The sequence below is a fragment of the Tenrec ecaudatus genome, chromosome 12, assembly GCF_050624435.1.
Source record: "Tenrec ecaudatus isolate mTenEca1 chromosome 12, mTenEca1.hap1, whole genome shotgun sequence".
NCBI classification, from domain to species: Eukaryota; Metazoa; Chordata; class Mammalia; order Afrosoricida; family Tenrecidae; genus Tenrec; species Tenrec ecaudatus.
In genome coordinates, this window is record NC_134541.1 from 26,441,982 (window position 1) to 26,462,092 (window position 20,111).

Consider the following 20,111-nt stretch of genomic DNA (forward strand, 5'->3'; position numbering starts at 1 on the left):
CTCCACTGCTACAAGCTTCTGCAGATAATACTCTGTGAGTGGTCAAGCCCTACCTAGACCCTTGGTGACTTCTCCTCATTTGAACTGAGGGACATTCTGTTTTCTGCCAGAACCTGACTGTTAGACCTTCTGACACTAAATTCCTACAGCTCCAGGAAGCCACAGTATGGTAGCAGTGGTGAAGGACAACCTGAGTAAATCTCTTCATCTCCCTGTGCCTCCACTTTCTCATCTGTGACAACTTGATGACCACCTTATATGACTCAAAGCCTTCTTGTAAAAACTGAATGAGGTCAAGCACATTTAAACATAAGCTAAACCCATCATTAGCGCATAAGAAATATTAGGTATTCTTATCTTTATTATAAAGTCCAAAAGATGAAATGTTAAAAATAGCATTTCCTTGGGAAGAGAATTAGACTTTTTTTTGTGGGGGTGGGGGGCTTTTAGGAGGTTCCTGAAATTCTCTGATTTTTTTACTCTGAACACGTATTCCTGTTGGAATCAGAAAAGGGAGGAAGAAAATAAAAGAAGATAGACTCTATCAAGACTTATTATTCCTCTCATAGTCACTGCAGATGCTGTTGCTGCCCACTAGGAGAGTGACAATCACTGCAATGACGTGGAGGAAATGGAAATGCTGGGGGTGGGGCAGGCCTGTGCCCCCTCCCTGCAAGGCACACAGGAGCAGCCCCTCTGCCACAGGAATCTCCCTGGCGAAGGCAGAGGAATGGAATGAGGAACGCGGCCACGCGATCATTCTTCCTGGTCTGTGTGCACAGTGGGGGATGGCAATTTGTCAGAGGCTTGCGGCACCCATGGGCACTGCAGTAAATACAACCAAGCAACGTGAAAGAGGTTGCCGCCCGTCAGCACTGGCTTCATGCCCAAGGGTTTCACGTGCCACCCCGGAGTCAGAGTGATGTGTGGTTGTGTCCCGGGGACCATGTGACATGCCCAGAGCTGCAGCATAATAGCATCAAAAAGGAGAACTGGAAAGAAAGAAAAAAGAGAGCAAGACAGAGAGAGGAGATAGAACTGCTTCCCACTTGGGCCAAACTGATGACTGTGTGGGAGGCAGGGCCCTCCCGAATTAGCAGGGCACCCTCCAGAAGCCAGGCTCAGGGCTAGCTATCTTGAGAGCTTTATCTCATTGCAGAGTGACAAGGGGCACATAGGAAAGGTGGGCTTATTCCCCAGACCTTGACTGCCAAGGGAGGTCACATGGCTAGTCAGGGTGAGCAGAGTCAGGACTGGGACCCAGGTGTGCTGGCTCATAATCCAGACCCCCTCTATCCTGCTACGTCCCACGGTCTCCTACCTTCTGTAAAACACGTAACCAAAGCTACTGTTGCTCTGGATGTAGAAATAACAGCAGCGATATCAACCCTCCCACGGGCAGGGTGCTCTCCAGTTGACAAGATCCTTTTATAACCATCATTTGCTTGGACCTCAGTGATCAGCTCTTGGTGAGAGGGAGTGGGGGTGGGAGCGGTAATGAACGTGGACTTGGGAGCCAGAGAGTAACTCCTGAATCCAATGGCTTGGTGACCTTGAGCACGTTACTATCTGACCTCTTTGAGAGTGACTGTGGGGAGATGAAATAAGAATAGTAGCCCCAGCACATCAAAGAAGACACTCCAGTGGTATAGTGGTGCTTGATTGCTAGCCAAAATATTGATGGTTCAAATCCAGCAGCTGCTCCACAGAAGGAGGTGGCAGTCAGCTTTTATCAAGATTACAGTCTGGGGAACTCTATGAGACAGTTCTACTCTGATCAACTGGGTTCCTATGAGCCGTAATCGACTTGATAGCAATGGGTCTCTGTCAGAGGCTTAGTGAAAAGTCAACAAGAGAGTGACTACAAAGATCACTCTGGCAGTGTTTGACCCAGGACTCAAAAACAACCAACTCACTGCCATCAAGTCGATTCCAACCCACAGCAACCCAGTGCAGAACCGCCCCCTTTTGGGTTTCCAAGACGGGAATTGCTACAAGAGTAGAAAGTCTCATCTTTTTACTTTCAAAGAGCAACCAGTGGTTTTGAACTGTTGAACTTGCAGTTATCAACCCAACAAAGAGGCTTCAAAAAAAATTGTGGTCCAATGGCATTTTCCCATGAACTTTGTGAAGCCCCCATGCAGATACTTTGAAAGTGATGGTCTGATCAGTAAGACTCCCACAAGTTTGCCAACTGAAGTCCAGAGAAGATAAAGAACTCCGTCAAAATGCATTCACCCTATGGCTCCATTTTTAGCCAAACAAGAGACAGGCCTATCAGGAGAGAGATACCATCAGGCAGGTATGGACGCCCTAAAAATAACCAACCACTGGAGACCAAAGGGTTAGCATTTACCCAAGAACAGAGTTCACAAGGGCTAGGAGCAAATGGAAACAGGAAACACAAGCAGGAGGTGGGTGAGAATTGTGGGCATTGCCATCAATAAAATATGTATATGAAATGTTGACCAGAAAACGAATCTGCTCTGGAAACCCCCACTCAATTCACAATAAATAGCATTTACCAAAAAAAGTAGAAAGGTAGAAGGAACTTGTCCCAGGACACTTGGGATGCATAGCAAAGACCGGGCAGTGGCCCATCATGGCTGAAGGAGAAGGTGGACATTTCTCACGCTGGGTGAGTAAAAGAAGGGAGTTCCTTAAGAAAGACCCTCTCACCCTTTGAGGCTGACAGCGATGGGGACTTCTCTAAGCAGGCCAGCTCTCCGAGTCCTTGCCCCCCACCCATTCCCCGAGCCCCCCTCCCCGGGCTCCAGCGGTAAGAGAGGAGCAGTAGGGGAGAGAAAGAGCAGTGGGCAACTCGGTCTCACACAATTGAACTGGCTCTCCTCACTTTATGTTCCTTTGTTGGAATAGGGTTATTGCTCATAATCACATTATTTGGAATCCAATAAAGCTGGGAACAACTTTTAAATGTCCGTCCACAGGGAACTGACCCAACTGACCAGGATTTGCCCATAAAACAAATTAATTACAAAAGTTGCACTACCTACGTGTTTTTAAGATAGGTTTTATTTATTTAAAAAATAATTTTATTGGGGGCTCATACAACTCTTTATTTATTTATTTTTTGAACTACTGACCTTGTGGATCGCAGCCCAAAGCATAACCACTATGCCGATCACTATGCCACCAGGGCTCCCTCAAACTCTGGTTACAATCCACACACCCATTCATCGTGTCAAGCACATTTGTACATTTGTTGCCATCATCCTTCTCAAAACATTCGCTTTCTACTTGAGCCCTTGGTATCAGTTCATTTCCCACGTCCCTCACAACCCCTTGATAATTAATAAATTATTAATACTTTTTCAGGCCTTACACGGTCTGATGTCTCTCTTTACCCACTTTTCTGTTGTCTGTGCCCCAGGGAGGGGGTTATATATAGATATCCCTGTGATTGGTTCCCCCTTTCTCCCCCACCTTCTCCTTCCCCTCCTGGTATCTCTACTCTCATTATTGGTCCTGAGGGGTTTATCTGTCCTGGATTCCCTGTGGTTTCAGCTCTTATCTGTACCAGTGTGCATCCTCTGGTCTAGGCGGATTTGTAAGGTAGAACCAGGATCATGATAGTGGGGTAGGGGTGGGACAGAACATTAAAGAAGAAAGTCATATGCTTCATCGGTACTACACTGACCAAGATAGATTATATATATATATATATATATGTTAATATGTAGCTAAATTCAAAAATTCAAGCAGTATAATAATATGCAGTTGGTAGCCCTATTCTAATTTGTACTTGTCTATGTAGACTAGAGAAGCCCTGGTGGCAAAGTAATTTTAAAAAGTTGAATTACTAATTGCAAGGTCAGCAGTTCGAAACCACCAACTGCTCTGTAGGAGAAAGATGAGGATTTCTATTCCTGTAAAGAGTTACAGTCTTGGAAAACAAAGGCAGTTCTCCCCTGTCCTAGAAGGTCCCTATGTCAAATCGACTTGATGGTAGTGGATGAGAGAGGAGTAAGCATAGAGAATATTCTGGAAGGATACATTTCACACTGCTCTCATTCACTATGTCAGAAGAGCAGGGTTTGATCCAGGAAGCCCAGAGGAAAACACACTTCTGAATTATTGGAATGTTCCACTCATTAAAATTAATAGAAAAATTTAAAAAATTAAAAATTAATAGAAAATGAATATAAAGCTAAAGATTTGTTTAAAATCTTATTTGCTTCCCAAAGTACCTACGGTATCTCCACTTCTGTCTGTTCTCTTCCAAGCTCTAATTTTACACCATTGAATGCTCATCATTTTGTGAATTAAAAAACCATGAACGTGAATTATATAAGCAATACTTCCACAGTGTCACAGCATCATAGTCTTCAGAGTCACCTTTGTCAGGGAGACCTGGGGTCACAGTGGGTTACGAGTTGGGCTGCTAACCACAAGGACAGCAGGTGAAACCACCAGCCACTCTTTAGGAGAAAATTAGGCTTTCTACTCTGGTACACAAGTACAGTCTCAGAAACTCACAGGGGGGGTTCTCCTCTGTCTTACAGGGTCGCTGTGAGTCAGCACCGACTCAGACTCACCTAGGGCAGTGTATGAAAGAATTAGGGGCTTGTTACCATGGGAAGAGTTTTACCTGCCTTAACTCATTCAGTTTTGACAAAAAAACCCTAAGATCAAGTACTTTGTTACCCACATGGCAGGTGGGAAGATTGAGGCTTCAAAAGATTAGATCATTTCCTCAGTGCTAATAAAGAAGAACAGCCAGCTCTGGTCTCTGCAAGTCCCAAGTGCCTGCTGAGAACCTCTCCACCCACTGCTCTGGCAAACACTGGATAGCGAGGGGAAAAGAACGTGGCGTGCATTCAGAAGGAGATTGGGTCTCCTTCTTGGTGTGGGGTAACTTGGTATGGAACAAGCCACCCCTCTGCACCAATCACTCACCCGATGGCATAATTAATGAGTTATGGGTTAGGATGGTAGTTAAGTGCTCAAATGCTAACCACGAGGTCACCAGTTCAAATCTGCCAGCAGCTCCACAGGAGAAAGACGCGGCTTTTTACCTCAACAGTGAGAGTCCTGGAAACCCACAGGGGCAGTTCTATCCAATCCTTTAGGGGCACACCGAGTGGGAATAGACTTGAGGTCAGGGGGTTTAAGTGTGATCAGTCCATAAGCATTGGCAAGTCACGGAGCTGCCCTGCCCCTACGGAGGTGGACTGCAGCCTCGCCTCAAGTCCTTCATGCCCCATCACACACCTCTGTCACCTGGCAAGTTTTCAGCAATGACACAAACTGCACACGTACTCCATACCCTGCAAGCGTATTTCTGTGGCTATTAGCGGCTGCATATTATTTTATCCAGTGGCGCTTCCAAAATGTACTCAATCATCTTCCTATTGTTGGACACTTAGGCCCAATTTGCCACTATTATAGCCAAAGCTCAGATGGAGATTCATCCAAAAGGAAAAAATTCAAAAGCGGGGGGCTGGGGGAGAGCCAGATGCACAAAGATGATGCTACCCAGCCTTCTGAATGATTGAAGGCACTAAGCCCTTCATCTTAAACTTACCAGGTTCCCCATGGAATTCATGCTTCCCAAGGCCTTCCCCACCCAGAGCTGCTTGCCCCCACCCCGCACCACCACCAGTCAACACAGGAGGTGCACCTTAAACCTTCCTCCCTCGCCACCCTTCTCAGTCCACTCGGTTAATGTTACCTCTGCGCGGTTGTCCCTTCCTTTGGGTTCACACGGCTGTCAGAAGAACCTCTGATAGCACAGTCCTGCCCTTCCCAGACTAAAACCCTGCAAATGTTCCCCAGGGCCTCCAAGCTCAAGTCAAGTCCAGACACCTTAGCCTGACATTTACGAGAGCAGGCAGTCGGTCCAGAACTAATGTTTACTGACATCCTGTAATGCCAACACTGCGCCTGGAGTTTATGTAACCACAATAAATCCCTATACCACCGATGTGCTCATCCATGTTTTACAGATACGGAAACTGAGGCTTGGACCAGCCAAGAGACTTGCCCAAGGCCACATGTCAAGAGCACAGCCCTGCTGGGACAGGAACCCAGGTTTGGTGAACCAGTGCTTCGGCAAAGACCTACACAACCTGACTTTCTGGGTCACCTCTCAGCTCACCTACCCCCACCCCATCCTACCTGCTCCCCACAAATCAAACCAGTGCCATTCTTCAAATGCATCCCTATTTCTTGTCCCTCTGACCTGGGGGACGGAGTGTCCATTCACATTACTGCTATCAAAATCTGACCTGGCTCCCGTAGCAGGTGGAATGGCACACTCTCTGTCCCTGCCAGGTCCGTAGCTCCCCCCCCCCAAAAGAGAAGGATGCTTTTGTGTCCCTTCTACACCCCCAGAGGCTAGACTGGGCTGGGCACACAAAAGGTCTTGGGGAAGGTTTCTCAGATTGAGGATCGCTGAGTATTGCGTCTGATAAGAAACTGCAGGCTGCCTGGAAATAAGGAACCCAGGCTCTGCCCATCCTGTGGGGCTTGAATCCTAGCTCATCCACAACCTGGCTATATGACCTTGAGCAACTGCCTTTCCCTCTTTCAACCTCGGATAAAAGGTTATCTGCCATGTGGGGAGAATACCTCTTTCACATTAGCTTGTGTGCCACTGCATGAGTTACAGACGCAAGTCCTTCTAACTGTGAGCTTCGCATGTGATACACAAAGCCAAACAAACAAACAAACACACCCATGGACATAGCATTTATTTCTACCCATGGCCACCCTATGCAGGGTTTCCAAGGGTACAAATCTTTAGAGAAGCAGACGGCTTCGTCTTTTTTCTCACAGAGTGGCTGGTGGGTTTGAACTGCCAACCTTCAGGTTAGCAGCCCAATGCTTATCCAACAGTACCATCAGGGCTCCTTGGTGTGTAATACCAAAAACACAAACTCATTGCGATAGGGTCAATGCTGACTTATACCAACCCCCTGTGGATTTCCGAGACTGTAACTACAGTAGTAGAAAGCCTACTCTTTCCCAGCATTGCTGGTGGTTTCAAACTGCTGACCATGTGACAAGGGCTGATGTCAGGACTGGCTAGCCTTCCCTGATAGTCAGTGTGAACAGGAAATCTGGTGCTTCCCCGTGTCTGGGACCCTGATCAGGAAACAGAAGGCCAGCCCCTCTCTGAGGGCTCCCGGTGAGTACTCTGTAACTCACCGTAATACTCATGCCACAGAGCCTGCCACACCTCCCCAGACCTCTCCACCCAGCCTGCCCTGGCAGACCAAAGAATTGACAGCAACTTGGTTTCCCAGTCACTGCCCCAGGTGCAGTGTCATGGGAACGGGAGGCACCCTAGATTTAGGCAATACTGCTTTTTTTTTTTTTAACCTGTGTCACCTCAGGGAAATTACTTTGCCCCTCTCTGTGTCTTTTTCTCATCCGTAAAATGTGGACAAATAATAGCACACATTTGATAGGGTGGTTGTAAGATAATGCAGAGCACTGATCGCAGTGCCTGGCATACAAGTACTCAATAAATGCTGGGACTCTGATTGTGTAGTCATGGGTATCACTCCAAGTAGAGATTAACATGCCCTTTTATGAGCGATGGGGACACAGAAGATCAGAAGGGGTCCCCAGCAGCGTCATGCTCTAGCTAACGTAGATGTGCTTCCCACCTTAGTTTGTTCGAGTCCAGAAACCTTTCCCCTGCCCTCAGGAAGCTCAGAACATGCCTGGGCACCCAGCATCCTCTTGGCTCTGTACTCTCCTAAGAAGGTCCACTGACTGCCTGTCCCCTCAGCCCCGGCCCATTATCTATGATGCAGCTCTGGCCCCGCTCCTTCCCTTTTGGGGGGCAAGAGCTAGGAGGTTAATGAAAAGATCCTCCAGAGGAAGCGGGAGCTGAACAGAGTCCTGCATGAGGAACAGCCAGAGCAATGAGGAAGTAGGCATTTGAGCTGCAAGAACAAGTGATAGAAGACCCAGGTACATTAGTGCTGGTCCTCCCATTCATTGGCTAAGTGACCTTGGACAAGTCACTTGCCCCCTCTAGACCTCAGCTTTCAACATTGACTGAGTAAGATCTACAGGATCAGGTGCTGTTCTCAAGTTGGGGTTCTGTGGAGGCAAGCCATTGAGAAATGCTCAGAGATCGGCTAGGACCCATTCAAGAGGAACAAGACTCCTTGCACTGACCTCCTCCAGGTCTACCACAGGAGTGTCCCTGAGACCCCAGGGACCATGCTCTGTGCACGGGATGGGTCGTCAGGCAGGCTGGCAAAAGCCAGCTCCATCCCTGCACCAAACTGGCAGAGCCTCCCTGGGCCACGGTGGCACAGAGAGGAGGCTGGCACAGGCTGCTTCTGCTGCAGGCTCCATCTGGAGGGATGGGTGGGCAGGCGGGCATACAGACTATTCTCATACCCTTGCCCAGAACAGACAGCCCCAAGTTGCCCAGGAGCCACTGAGGGCACCACCCCAGTCCCCAGTTCTCAACCCACATCAGCTGCAGCAGAGGCTGGGAGATTTCTCCCACAGGAGCTGAGCAAGATTGGACACACCATGGCCCCCCAGAGATCCCAAATCCAGCCTTCTTCCATTCCTGCCTTAGGTGCAGGGGAGGTGACATGTGGCTCCAGAAGTGACAGTGGGACATGTGGTGGGGCTTTCTCCCTCATCACTAGGTCCCCAGCATCCCGGGGGTAGGGAGTGAGGGGGTGGGGAGAAAACAAGAGCATAATACCAGCTACCCCACAACTCCTGCCTGGTCGTTTTTAAATCCCCAAAGTCCCCATGGGCTACCTTGGACCTCAGCTTCCACACCCAGGTAGTACCCTGGTGACTTTGGACACTGCCCTCCCCAACTCCTGTCCCTAAGACCACAGCCTCTTGGACCCTTCCTTCACCTCTCTAAGGGTGAGGGTGCCAGACACAACTGGGGCTTGCAAATCTATTCCCGAGACTCAGCGGGGCCAGTCACTGGCAGGGACAAGACCTAGCCAGAGTCACAGAGGTCCCAGGGCTAAGGTCCATAGTGCCCCAGCTTTGAGGAACCTGGAAAAGGGGACGAGAAGGAAGCCTGGATTGGAAAAAGATGGGTAACCAGAGGGTGAGAATGAGAGCAAGAACTTCCCTGTATCCCCCCAGCCTCCGACCAGGAGAACATCCTGCAGCCTCCGCAGCCTGGGCAGCAGCGTGATTCAAAGAGCCTGCCTCCATGGGGAGCTGCAGAGTGGCCTCGGAAACAGAGTGGGCCGTCCTAGCCCACCATTCATCCCACAGCAAGCACCGGCCCACCTCCTGCCTCCCTCCCAGCCTCCTGGGAAGCTGTGGACGTGGGCGATGAGAGGGCAGCAAACAGCCCCACAACCACCATGAGCCAGGGGGGCAACAGCTTACAAATCAATTCTTCCCAGCCTGACCTTCCCTCCCCCCCTCCGCCCCCTTCCCTAGGGCTGAGGCTGGACCTAGACTTACGAAGCCTTCAGCCCCCAGAGCCACCTGAACCCCCCGCCCCCCACGTGCCTACCTGGACCTGAGGGTCCCCATGTCCGGCAAGCTGGGCGAGGGGTCTCCCCCGCTGCTCCTCCGGGCCCAGCAGGCCGCGGGGCTGGGCGGACGCGCGGGGCCGCGGCGGGCTCTGCGGAGCAGCCTGTTCAGCGGCGACACCCCCGCCCGCTGATAGATGCCGACTGCAGCAGCGGCGGCGGCGGCGGTTCGGCGTGCGCCGGGGGCTGGGCACCGTGCCCACAGCCCCGGGCCTGGCGCCCGACGCGCGGCCAGCCCCCGCCCCAGCCTGGGCTCCAGCCCAGGGGCGGCCGCGCTCCTGCCTGCGCCCTCCTCCCTCGCGGCGGCCCGGCCCCTGCCTCTGCCTCCGCCTCCTCGCGCGCTGGGCTCCCTCCCTCCACCATCTCTGGCTCCCAGGCCACCCCCTCCGGGTCCCTGCCACCCTGGCGGTTCCCGGACCACCGCGGGGGCTGTGCCTCCGGAGCCAACCCTTGCGCCTCTGCTATCCCCCTCCTCTGACCCTGGCCTGCTGGGGTCTCCCTAACGACGCTCCAACCCCTGGCGTCCCCCCACCCCCACCCCGCAGTGGAAAGAGGGAGGGGGAGGGGAGAATAGGGGAGGATCCCTGACTCAGAAGGGGTGACTCAACCTCAGTGGGCCTCCATCCCACCCCAGCCGGATACCCTCACCTCCCTGAACAGAGAGCAGGCTGAACTTCCCAGGAGTCTGCATTCCGCCCCCTTCGTGGGGAAGAGGTAGGTGCATGTCTCCTGGGAATCCTGTGAGTTATCAGTCTCTCAGAGAGAGAGAGAAATGATAAAAAGGGGAGAGAGAGAGAGAAAAAAAGGAGAGAGAGCCAGCCTCAGGGCCTAAGAAGGACTGGGCTTGTGTGTGCATTGGTGCTTGTCTATGTCAGCAGGCTCCAGAGAAGGGTAGGGGGGACCCAAGGGCCCATTGCTCTGAGGCCATGGCTCCAGACTAACTCAGCTCAACCTGCTCTTCCCTCCAGCAGCTCTGCTACCACTCAGAGCACCCCTCCCAACCACCACACTCCATCCCCAGGCTAGGACCTCCAACCTGGACTCCAGGAGTAGAGGGCTGGTTCTGGCCTGGCTCTGCCACGACACCTTTGGGAAAGTTACATCCTTGCTCTTGCCTCAGTTTTCAAAAGATGAAAGAAAGGGTTGGTCAGATCTCTCTCCAGAGGGAGAATAAGGAGAAGATCGACAAGGCGCAGTATGGTCTCCAAGGATGTCTGCCCATGAGTCTACCTCTGCAGCCGGCCTGACTATAGGCCACTAGAGCCTCTAAGCCCCTGAACTATACAGCTATACATACGGACACATACAAATACATATCTATTCCTTCAGTCTTCAAACAATTCCCGAGTACCTCCCATTCACCAAGCGCGTGTTTCTAATGAAGCGTTCCAAATACATACGCACGCGCGTGCACACACACACGCATATATATACATATATATATACACATATAGATAAAACTTTTTATTGTGCTTTCGGTGGAAGTTTACAGAGAAAATTGGGCTTCCATTCAACAATTCATACACATTTTGTTTCATCTCATTGATTGCAATACCTACCATGAATGTAACATTAAGTATCCTACTTCTTCCTTTTGTTTCTTGTTTCCAGTTAGCCTTCTTCCCTAAGCCTTCTGAACTCTGTCTTTGGGTAAATGCTGCCCTTTTGATCTCAAATGGTTTATTATTCTCGGGTGTGTGTCCCTTTCTAGTGTTATTGTTTCCCTTACGGACCTGTCTGTTGTTTGTGGCTGAGAATTGAGCCATAGGAATGAGTTCATTTTTAGACCTGACAGGTGACTAAGCCATAGTCTCTAGGGTGCCACCAGTCTCTAGCTGATCAGTAGTGAGCCTGGACTTGGATTTCGAGTTATGTTCCATGTTTTTCTCTCACTCTATCCAGGACCTCCTGTTGCGATCCCTTCAGAACGGGATCCCTTCTCTACCCACTGCCACTGAGTCAATTCTGACTCATAGTGACCTGATAGAGAGTCGAAAGCTTTATCTTCCTCCCCAAAGAGCGGCTGATGGATCCAAACTGCTAATCTTGAGGTTAGCAGGTCAATGCATATACATACTATACCACCAGGCCTCCTTGGCCACTTTTCTAGACACCACAAGATCCGGCACCATGGGAACTCCAGAGGCCCAAAGTTGGAAAGCTGGCCCCATGTGAATTGAGCCATCCATTCCTCATGCTGCAAATCCCGTGTCCACCTAATCACGGGTAACCAACTCTGCTACCACAGTCCAGGGAGAGCCATGTGCTCCTGGCCCTCCCTTCTCCATCAAAATGGCCTTCCACAGAACAAGGCTATAGTTTCTCCCCAAACTCAAAACTCACGGCCATTGAGTCAATGCTGACTCATATCAATCCTATAGGACAGGGTAGAACTGCCCCTAGGAGTTTCCAAGACTGTAACTCTTTACAGGATGTGTTAGGCAGGGTTCTCTAGAGAAACAAAAGCAGGACACTTATGATTTTATATATATATATATATATATATATATATATATATATATATATATATATACACACACACACATATGTAATACAGTGAGAAGAAATACAACAGCTAATTAATCTACACAGCAGTACAGAGGGTTCAGTTCAACTTACTTCCATGGAACAGTTCATCTACTGGAAGCCCTTCAACTCACGTGGGCTGCCGGGTCAAGGAAGCAGACAGCAGAGTCCTCCCTGTGGCAAGGCAAGCAGAGTCTGCCCACAGACAGCAGGGTGGGTCACCAATAGTCAGTAGCTCGAGAGCTTAGTAAAGCAGTACTGGATGAGATATCAAATGCAAGCAATGCAAGGCAACAGAATTCATCAGCCTCAAGCTCAAGTGATGTACGCACCAGCAGCATGGTAAAGCAGGTCTTGAAGTACCTTAAACTCTAGTGACATGATCCGCAGATTGGCCTGGCTCACAGGTAGTGTAGCTCACAGGTTAAGGCAAAGAACTAGCTACAAATACAGCAGCAGCACACACTCTCCAGCATGCTGTGATCACCAGAAGTGGAGGAAGAGGGCGGGCTTTGCAGAGCCATTTATCTCTTTGCCCTCCAATCAAACTGTGACCTGATGAATCCCATATGTTCCTATTGGCCAGGCTAACACAATAAACCTACCTATCACACGGGAGTAAATTAACCCCATCTTTCTCCTGACACTTTCTCCCCAGTCCTCCTCTCTAACAATCCAAGAGCAACTCTGTTCCTTCTCCTCCCAACCCAAACCAAGCCTTTTCTTTTTCAAGCCAAACACATTGAACTCATCCACCAGATGCTCCCAAGATATAACTCCGGTCTCTTCACTCTCCCTGCTGTCCTATTGGCTCCAGGAGTGGTGGGAGAGCAGAGGGCAGAGCAGCCAGGTCAGCCTACCTCCCATCCCCACTCCAGCCCCATTCCCTGAACATGCCTTCCCTCTGGACAGAAGGCATCTCAAGGTCAATTTCATGGACAGATAAGCCCACGGCCAATTCACAAAAGGGCCAGCATCCTGCTTAAAAAAACCCCACTGCCATGACACAGTGACATGAAATAGAATTTCCAAGGCTGTAAATCTGTATGGTAGCTAATTATCTCATCTTTCTCCCACAGAGCGGCTGATGAGTTTGAATCTGGTTTGAATCGTGGTTAGCAGTTCAACACCTACCTGATAGTGCTATTAGGGTTCCTTTTGTCTTAAGACTCTGTCATTCACATTACCTGGCATCCCAAATTTAATTCCTCCCTGGCACTCCCCAGGGAGTTCCATGAAAGCCCTTGGGCTGTGGCATTGGGCAAGTCACTGTGCCACTCTGGGAGCACTATTTGAATACAGTTCCCTAAATAGTTATTCACACAACTAAGTGAATGGACCAGGAAAACTTGGACAGTATAACATACGAGCTTACTATTGCATATACACATCTGCTAAGAAATTTTTGACTTCCTGCCTTAAAGTATTTTGATTCTAAATGGATTCTCTGTCTCCTCTCCTATGCCCTCCCCACCACTGGCTCCTGTGGGCAGGAGGCTCTGGGCTGCAGGTCAAGGCCCTCCCCCTTCCTCCTTGTTCAACTTTCCTTCCTTGAACCTTTCTCTCCTTCCTCCCTTCCTCCCGGGAAGAGCCCTCCCCACTACCCTCTGGGGCAGGGCCACTTTCCCACCCTCCTCAGCCAGCTGGAGCCTCTTGTTTTCCCAGGAGAATCCAGGCTGTACTCTCACATCCGAAGCAGGACGTTCTGAAACAGCATTCTGGATTTAGAGACCAAGAGTCCAATTCACTGCAGGTCGCTGAGACCATCCAGAGAAATGGCTTCTCTTATGATCATGATTTCTACTACTACTATTGTTCTTATTAGACTACAATTTCTATTAGCACTTTCCAGTTTGCAAGGCATTTTCCTATGTGATCTCCACAACTCCGTATCAGATTATTGCCCCTAATTTTATAAATAGGCAGACTGAGGCCCAGATGATGAGTGGCTTGCCCAAGGTCACACATGCTCAATGATATTGACTCCCTGGACCAGGAATGCTCCTTGACCCCAAAACAACTCTTTCCAGAGAAGTTTTGGGGTACAGTGTGTAGGGAAATGCAAGGAGTTGTCTCTACAGAACACATGGCCCCTGTAGGCATCAGTTGGCATCACTCGTCCCATTACTCTCACCCTTCACTTCCCAGATAGGGAAACTGAGGTGCTTTGACAGGACCTACCCCAATACCAAGTCTTATAGAAGCCCTCATGGAGAAACGCCAGGGGCCAGGTGAAATAAGAGGTTGGGGCCTCCGTGACCCTTGGGCAAGACCTGAAAGGGATTATAATAGGAGGTCCTGGGTAAAGTGGGAGAAAAATGTAGAATGAAACTTAAGATCATAAAGAAGAGCTAGCTTACTGGCATGACAGAGACTGGTGGATTCTCCTAAACGATGGGCCTTAGATCCCCTCTTAGCCTGGAACTGAACGCACTCCCTGTGGCTCAACTTGCAGTGAAACAACAGAAAGGACTGTAGGGTTAGCAGGGACTCAGGAAGTACTCAACTCATTAGAAAACCCCCATAGGAACCTGGAAGGGGAGTGTTTGCCCACAGGTCCGGCACAGAAGGCAGGAGGGGGTAGGAAAGAAGGATGCATGGGGAAATGCTCACAGGAAGGATGTGGGAAGAGTACTGTTACATTGTGGGGATTGCCATCAATGTCACGAGGCAAAAAAAGTGGATGAATTGTTGGGTAAGAAATTGATTTGCTGTGTAAATGTTCGTCAAAACCACTACACAAAGTTTTCAGAAAGACAAAGAAGAAAGAAGGGAACACCCAACAAAGAGAGAGAGACTCTTCTCTTCCTGTTGCTCAGGATTTGGCTTCCTGTCCTGGCTCTACCACGTCTGTGTGGCCTTGGACAGGGTATCTGGTCTCTCTGAGACTCCATTTTCTCACCCATAAGAGAAGCAAGGCTCCCTGCCCCACTGGGTCACTGAGCTGCTGTGGGGCGGGCAGCACATGCTGGCAGAAGCAAAGAGAAGGGACAGAAGGACCCCATTAAACCTCCCGACTTTCTTTGCCCATCCCCATCCCCTCCCTGGTCTGCCTAGGAAGTACTAGCAAGCCTTCCCTCTTCAATGTTAACTGGAGGAGGGCTCGCTGCTGCAAAAGAGCCAGGATACAGAAAAGCCTGGAAAGGATAGAAGTGATTTGCATCTCTGCCTGGGAAGACAAAGCACAGTGTGTCAGTCCCAGCCCGGCAAGGCCACTTGCGGGGTGGAGGGTGGGTGTGGAGGAGGCTGAGACTCACAACCAAAGGCAGCAGGCGAAGCCACTCAGAGATTTCTATCTCCACCCCTGTATGGTTCATAGGAGGAAACCGAGACCTTGAGCAAAGCGGCGACTTGCCCAGGTCACCCCCAGGTAGTCAGGGCTCCCAGGATGACCAGTCACTAGGGATCTTTGGCTCCTTAGTGGAATGGGGTAGACAAGAAGCACTCCTGGCCCAAGGATTTAATTTTACCTTCAGCAAGCTCACATGGGGATGGCGAGAGGAATTGGACACCGTCCCTGCCCTTGAATTCATAATCAATCCAGTAGGGGAGAAAGACACGTAAGCCAATAATACATCAAGGGTGCTATAAGATTAATCACCACCATTTCTGAGTACTTACTCTGTGCCTAGCACTGGACAGGCATTCATTTATTTGATCCTGACACATTTCCTGGATCAGCTGTTAACCCCTATCACAGCTGCAGTTACTGGGGCTCAGAGGGGTTAATGACTTTTTCCCAAAGCCCAAACAGCTAGCAATTAGCTGGGCCAGGATATGATGCCCAGCCCCGAGCTTTCACCTTCAGAATCTTCCTTACCCTCTAGATCTGTGCTTCCCAACATGGTAGCCACCAGTGGCTACTGAGTATTTGAGATGTACTTGGGCAGACTGAGATGCGCTATGCGAGGTTAATACTCAGGTGCTAACCAAAAGGTTAGGGGTGCAAACTCACCAGCTGCACCGCAGGAGAAAAATGTGGCAATCAGCTTTCATAAAATTAGAACCTTGTACAATCTAGGGGACAGTTCAACTCTTTTCTATAGGGTGGCTATCCACCAGAATTGACTGGACAGCAATGCGTTTGGTTTTTATAAGTATAAAACATACCACCGGAATTTGAAAAGTCAATAAAATAAAAAAGAATGTCATACCTCTTATGAATAGTTTTTGCATTGAAGAAATAATTTAGATGTGTTTGGTTAAAGAAAAGCTGTCCTTAGCATTCATTTCACCTGTGCCTTTTTAGCATGGCTAGTAGAAATTTTCTACCACTTGACTGTGACTCTGTTCTATTGTAGTTGCTTGTGTGTTGCTGTGATGCAAGAAGCCATGTGCGTCGCTGCTGTTTCAAATACCAGCAACATCATGATTCCTGGTGAGAAAATGGAAGCTGGTAAAGAGTTCCTTTTACTTGGACCCACCATCACTGGCCATGGAAGCAGCCGTCCAGAAATCCAATAAGGTGTTGCATTGAGCAAATCAGCTGCACATGACTTCTTTAAAGTGTTCAAAAGCAAAGGTGTCCAAGGACAAACTCACTGCCATCGAGTGGAATCGGACTCAGGGACTCCATGGGACAGGATAGAACTGCTCCTGTAGGTTAGCAAGCCTGTGAAATCTTTGCAGGAGTACACAGCCTCAGCCTTCTCCCACAGAACAGCTGGTAGGTTCAAACTTCTGACCTTAGCAGCTCAGCATGTCGTGCGTTAGGCCACTTATTCTCATTGCCCTCAAGTCTACCATTTAGGGGAGTAGAATGCCCAGACTTTTTCCCAAGGAGTTGCTGGTGGTTTCTAAGGGCCAACCACTCGGATTGCAGCCCAGTGTGGCACCACTCCACCACAAAGGCTCCTCCAGTTGTGATCGTTTCAAGTGCCTCATATGCATCCGAGAGCTGGACCATGAATGGGGCACACCGAAGAAGAATCGATGCTTTTGAATTATGCTATTGGTGAAAAATATTGAAAAGACCATGCACTGCCAAAAGAATGAACAAATCTGTCTTGGAAAGAGTGCAGCCGAATGCTCCTTAGCAGCAAGGCTGGTGAGACTGCCTCACAGGAAGGAGCAGTCCCTGGAGAAGGACACTGGGCTTGCTTAAAGTGGAATGACCTTTAGGTAGAGGGGCTGCAACTATGGGCTCTGGCATACCAGTTAGGAGACTGGTGCAGGACTGGGCAGTGTTTGGTTCTGTTGTGTGCAGCATCTAACAACAACTTTAGCATTTAAAGAAAGTTGGCAGAAGTGGCTCACATTTGTGGCTTCCATGACATTCCTTTGGGCCAGCACAGGTTTAGCTCTCGGAGGTCCTAGCCAGGTCCATGGGGTTCAGAAGCAGTTTCCTGAAGAGGGCATCTCAGGGCAGGAGAGCTGCAGGGCATTCTGGCTCCTGCCCCAGAGGGTCTCAAGGCCTGGGTGGGCTGAGCTACAGCCTCAGGCAGTCTTGAGCTTGGCTGGCCCAGAGGGACCTCCTGGAGCCAAATTTTCCAAAGCAGCATGACTTGCAGGCCTGGACATTCTGCCTGACAAAGCTGTTTTCACTGATCCTTGGCACTCTCTGGAAGGCACTGCAGGCTGGCTGTGTCTGGCAACTGGGAGCAGGCAGGATGGTCAGGCAGCAATCTCTGCCTGGCAGGGACCTCCCCACTTTATCTGCCCCTTTCCCCTTCCTCCTCTCTCTCCAGGAAGCCTCCAGAAACAGTGCAGTCCCCAGGGGCCTCTCTGCCCTTGGAGTCTCTAAGCCCAGACTGTGGGAACCACGCACTCCTGGGTTTGGTCATAGTCTAGTGTGGAATGATGACGCCGCCTCGGGGCTGTGTAGCACAAAGCACAGTTCCATCTCGTGTCCCGTTGCAGGGCCTCAGAGCAATGGTAACCTCTGGGGAAGGGGTTAAGGACAGGAATGGGCATGCTCATTAGGACGGGAACTTTGTGACACTGGGCCAGGCCTTCACCTCTCTGGACCTCAGTGACAAACTCTGCAGAATGGGGACAATATTTTATCTAGCCACATGACCTCTTAGAGCTGCTGTGAAGATGTTGCTGTGAAGGTCACACAACAGAACAAAACCCTACACAGTCCTACACCGGCCTCACAATTGTACCTATGCCTATGTCTATTGTTGCAGACACGAAGTCAATCCATCTGGCCCAGGGCCTTCCCCTGTCACTGCCCCTCCATTTTACCCAAGCATGCTGTCCTTCTCCAGGGACTCTAAGAGGAGACATAGCTTGGAGGTCTTAGCGTGGAGCCTGGCAATCAGAGCTCCCTTCCCCACTTTGACTCTCTCCTCAGGAGTCCCACCAGTCCTGGGTTCATAGCCCACTTGACTTGCCAAACCACGGTGAGGCTCCTGATGCGTGTTTGCATCCTCTGGGCTGGTTGTCACAGGGAAGCTGTCCCTGCTCAGCTCTGCACCAGGTGTCCCTCATTGTCTCGTGAAGCCACTCAAACCCTTTGGCCTGACTCTCCAGACCCTCCACAACCTGATTCATCTGGCTTCTCATCCACGCCCATCCCACCATGGTGCCGCAGCCCCCAGTGCAAAGTGGGAGTGCCCAGGCTCTGTCCCTGGGAGCCCCTCTCTTCCCTTCCCATGGCCATTCTTCCAGGCACTCTCCAGGAAGTCCTTCCTGATCCTTGCCTTAGTAACCAACCCTCTCAGCTAGAAATGCCCTCTCTGCTCTGCCCCTCCCTCTTCTCCCTGGGCAGTGACTTGCCCAAGGAGTCTTTTAAATCCTCATTTCACTGCGAGCTGGGTGCAGGGACCACTTTTCATCCTTCCCACCACAAGGGCCCCAGCTCACAGATGGGCCCGTGAAAGTCCCTTGGGCCATCTTCACTCCCAGGGCTAGAGGCCTGGGAGCAAGTGGGAGGCAGGCATTCCTCCAGGATATGAGGGCACTCCTGAAGTCCAGTTTGGCTGCCCAAACCCTCTACCTCAGCTGCATTGCTTAATGGGCTCCAGGCTTCTGGCTGCTCTCTGGAAAGCAGCCCTCTCCCAGGAGGCCATCACCCTCCTGAGGCCTGAATATGCAGACGCTGGACCTGTTCCCACTGGATACAGATCTCTGCCCCACCTCCCATCAGGCACCTGATGTGTCAGCTGAGGTTTGCATCATCAAAGCATCACGGATTCCTTGCAGGAGAGAGACCTTGGAGGGTATCACAGAGGCAAGGTGCAGTGGGAGGAGAGGGGAGAAAAGCAGTGTGGGTGCCTGTCTGTGGTCCTGTGTCCCAGAAGATGCTGCAGCCAGCGCCTCCATCTTTGCAGGGCCCTCACTCCTGCTGCCACTGTGCCTCACACTGTGCCTATAGTTTCAGTTTCAAACTTCTTACTGTCCTGTAAGGTGGATATCGAACACCACCTCGATTTTACAGAGGAGGAAACTGGAGCTCAGAGAGGCTAAGCCACTGATCCAAAGCCACACAGATAGTAGGTGATGGTGTCAGGATTCAACCCCAGGCATCATGAGCGACTCCAAAGCCTGTCTTTTTTGCACCATTAATCTTGCACATCTTTGGTTCAACACAAATGTCCTTAGAGATGTTGGCATGTTCTCTTCCTTGTCTGGGTAGGAGTTACACATGAATGTGTAAACTTAGTGTCTGTGTGATTTTCTGTACACATTTATAATGTCAATAAAGAAATTCCTTTTTTAAAGGTTTTCTTTTATCGGGGGAAATGAATACAGAGATGAAAACATGCCAGAGATGTTCAGAATGTGAGATGCTCTTAGTATTGGAGTCTGAAGGAAGGAAGCTATTCTATCTTTTGTCTATTTCCAACCCTCTTTCCATTTCAAAAGGGGGCTCCCGGTGGCCTAGTGGGCTACATGTCAGGCTGCTAACTGCAGGGTTGGCAGTTTGAAACCACCAGCAGCTCCGAAGGAGAAAGGCAAGGCTTTCTACTCTCATAAAGGGTTTCAGTCTTGGAAGCACACAGGGGCAGTACGGTAGGGTCGATGGTAGGGAGTTTAGTTGGGGTTTTCCATTTCAAACAGACTGGTCTACGTACCTCACCGACCTAAGCCAGGCCCCGCAGAAGTCCCCTGCCTCCATTGCTCAGGCTGCAG

At 50.1% G+C, this 20,111-nt stretch overlaps 1 protein-coding gene and 1 long non-coding RNA gene across 2 annotated transcripts in view; one reads left to right on the top strand and one right to left on the bottom strand.

Moving 5' to 3' along the window:
• EPB41L1 (erythrocyte membrane protein band 4.1 like 1) overlaps nt 1-9,789 on the bottom strand; it is an 80,677-nt gene extending 70,888 nt beyond the window's left edge. The window contains exon 1 of the mRNA XM_075563685.1: nt 9,488-9,789. The gene's annotated coding sequence lies outside the window, so the exon portion shown is untranslated. The remainder of the gene's footprint in view (nt 1-9,487) is intronic.
• A 38-nt stretch (nt 9,790-9,827) lies between these two features.
• On the top strand, nt 9,828-19,699 carry LOC142462116 (uncharacterized). The gene is made up of 2 exons (XR_012787239.1): nt 9,828-10,220; nt 16,334-19,699. It is a non-coding gene; the product is annotated as an uncharacterized LOC142462116 (long non-coding RNA).
• Nucleotides 19,700-20,111: the final 412 nt, after the last annotated feature.